At 37.6% G+C, this 3,168-nt stretch overlaps 1 long non-coding RNA gene across 1 annotated transcript; it reads left to right on the top strand.

The window, feature by feature from the left end:
- The first annotated feature begins 706 nt into the window (after nt 1-706).
- On the top strand, nt 707-2,477 carry LOC111374337. Its single transcript, XR_002699112.1, has 3 exons — nt 707-747; nt 1,574-1,647; nt 2,437-2,477. It is a non-coding gene; the product is annotated as an uncharacterized LOC111374337 (long non-coding RNA).
- The last annotated feature ends 691 nt before the right edge of the window (nt 2,478-3,168 follow it).

The raw sequence follows: 3,168 nt of genomic DNA, 5'->3' as shown, positions 1-3,168 counted from the left end.
AAATGAACAGCTGAGGAATTAGATCTATAAAGTACTTTGGGATCTTAATGCAAGTGAAATAGATTGTAAGCACATCAAAATAAACTAATGACACTTGATTTATACCTGCAAGGATAGATGTAAAATCAGAATTTAATCAAAGGAGACAACACCTACTTTACATGTGACAACTTGCCACTTTAACCTCTAATTCCTTCAACCTTAAGCCTCCAACACGTCCTATAAGTCCTTAGAACTTTACATAAGATATTTATAACTCTTCTAAGTCACATATGGCTCCATGTGGTGCAAGGGAGAAGTCAAAGCTGGCTGCAAGAAGCCACCTCCTACTTGGACAGCTCATGCTAGGGGACTTTTCACTTTAATATATAATTGCTTCAGCCTTAAGGCATAAATTTCGTGTCTAATCCCCAAGGACTTAATATAGGATGAATATATATCTTAAATATCATAAATGGGCACATAAATAATGGTAGAAAAGTCAAGTATTGCAGCCAAGATGACAGCTCCTGCTTAGTGACTCACCTTGATTGCTTGAGGTGGCTGCAGCCCATGATATCCTTAATCCTTAAGTAATATGCACGAATTCAACTATTTAAAGACCACTCATTTACCTCCTAGATAATATATTAACTCCCTTAACTCGTCCCTAAGTGATTCCAAGTGAAAAGAGGGTGAAACAGTCAAAGAGAAATAGAAACAAGAAGCTGGAATTTCTGAACAGCTTTGTTACTCCACAGTTTTGAGGTTTGTTTCTATTATTTCTTAAGGGATTTATGATTTCTTAAACATCTGAACTTGTTTGTAATTAAGTTGGAGTGTTGTTAATGATGTTATGATGCATAAATAGGGGTAATTAATTGCAAGAATTTGAAAGAAAGTAATCTGGACAGAGATGAGGAATTGCTGGATTGAGTGATTTATACCTTGATTTTGGGATGATACTTAGTGTTTAACTTATATATATCAATATTAACGTTTTTATATGTAAGAATGGAGTGTAGAAATGATTTTAATGGCCTAGAATTCTGTTGGTATCATAATAATAAAATGGAAACCGAAAACATTCAAAGGGAAAAACTGCCTGATTTTGTGTAGTGGAAAATGGACTGTTTTTGAAGCTCCAAACACTTCATTTGTCACAATGTTATGATCTGATTATCTTCACATATATGTTTTAGGTTTGTGGTAGAATTTTGGAAACCGTTAAATGTAGGTAAGGACATGAAAAAGAATTTGAAAAATGAGTGGACGGTGATAAAAACCTAGAAAACAGATTCTGTCCATTTGGGTATTTAATGTGATTTCAACATTTAGATGTCCCCTAATGAACTCTTGGGCCTAGAAAATATATCCTAAGGAATACTAGGTTTTAGAAAACAATTGGATGACGTTGACGTTCATAACTGGACTCGAGAGATAGCGAGACTTATGGGATTAGTTTGTAATGCCATCGGTAACTTGAAATAATGATTTTGTCTAAATTGTTTTGGCGTGAATGGACGTATTTTGGGATTGTGTGTGTTAAGATTATTAAATGGAGGATTGTATTTAATATTAGATGACAATACAGGCGACTTTTTGATGTTGAGCGAAAAAGGGAATTGATACACACTCCATAGGAGCTTACACACATAAAGGCGAAAGGTAAGTAAAAATCCATTTTGCAACTACGATGCAAGAACCTAGCATTTGTGGTATAGTGATGTTAGGATATTTTCATACTTTGATAAGAAAGCTCGTTGTACCCTGTATGATGATTATGATCTTTGAGTATGCAGTTGCAAAATACATTGACAACAACTTCCATTAAGCATGTCATTAATGAGCATTTTCATATGCATGCACGACATGTGACATGGTTGAAAATCCTGCATGCAAAACATGATTTCAAAGTGAGTTTCATTATAAATGTTTTATTGACCACTACTAGGGCACCGAGGCATGTGAGGCATGTTTATGTGATATGTTTGGCATTGCGGGTGTTATTTCCTGGGTGATTGCAAAGGTAGATAGGGGATGGGCCTTTGGTGATCACGGGAGGGCGGACCACTCGACTATGCCCTTGTTATGATTATTGGCGCTGTCGGGTGGGAGACTTCTTGGGTGATCATAGGGGTAGTTACGGGATGGGCCTCTAGTGGTCACGAGAGGATGGTCCACTCGCAGGTGTCGATTTCATATTGGCCACTTGAGTATTGATATTGATATAATGCAGAGCTCTATCCGGTGCATAGTAGGTGGGTCAAGGGCCCAATGAAATGAAAGATTTCAAGTGAAATGATTTCTAGTCGACTTTGACGAATATTGAAATATGATATTTTTATCGTGATATTTAAAGTAAATGGCATGGTGTCATATGTTGTTATTACTCATGTTCAGGACATGCCTGATTTTGCTTACTAAGCATTGGCTTATGTAGTTCTTGCATTGTAGGTGAACACGGAACTACATAGAGAGCATGGCTAGCTGTGGAGCTCCTACAGGATTCCAGAGTCTGATGTACATGGATGATGACCTGTAGGGTTATTTTGTAGGCTGCCATCTATTAGGTTATATTTTGAAATCCTATATAGTGTACTTTTGAAATGGCCTGTAGACATGTTTATAAGCTCTGAATATATATGTTAGATTATGGCAATATGATTTTGGGTTTCGATATGTTATATGATCGTATCACAGGTGATTAGAAGTTAACAAACTCGAAGAAAAGAAATATATGTAAAATTCTATATCTAGGTTGTGTATAGATATCAATGTTAATTTGGGGGCGTGACAGGCCAAGGTCCAATCACCTACATCAGACTTGGGTCCGGGGAAAATGGATCACATTCTCACCCGAAGTTATTCAAGACTACTACCAGCTCACATGGGAAAACATAACGCCTATACCAGGTGACTTCAATTGGCCTGAAGTGGCAGAGATCTTATTGGGGCAACAGAATGCATGGCCACTTCCCACTACCGAGTGGCATCAGATTGAGCTTACACCATCTATAGCAATCCTGTGGCTGTTTATGTGCCACAACATTGAGCCTACCTCTCACAGGACCACATTCACAGATCCCACAGCTGGATTCCTTTATCACTTGGTGCGAGGTAATAAGGTTGATCTTGCCACTCTTTGCTATGATCAGATACATCATGTGGGTACTTTGGGAGATAGAC

This window comes from Olea europaea, unplaced genomic scaffold (genome assembly GCF_002742605.1).
Source record: "Olea europaea var. sylvestris unplaced genomic scaffold, O_europaea_v1 scaffold124, whole genome shotgun sequence".
NCBI lineage: Eukaryota > Viridiplantae > Streptophyta > Magnoliopsida > Lamiales > Oleaceae > Olea > Olea europaea.
Note: the sequence above shows the minus strand (reverse complement) of the source record. Positions and strands in the feature narration are given on the sequence as shown.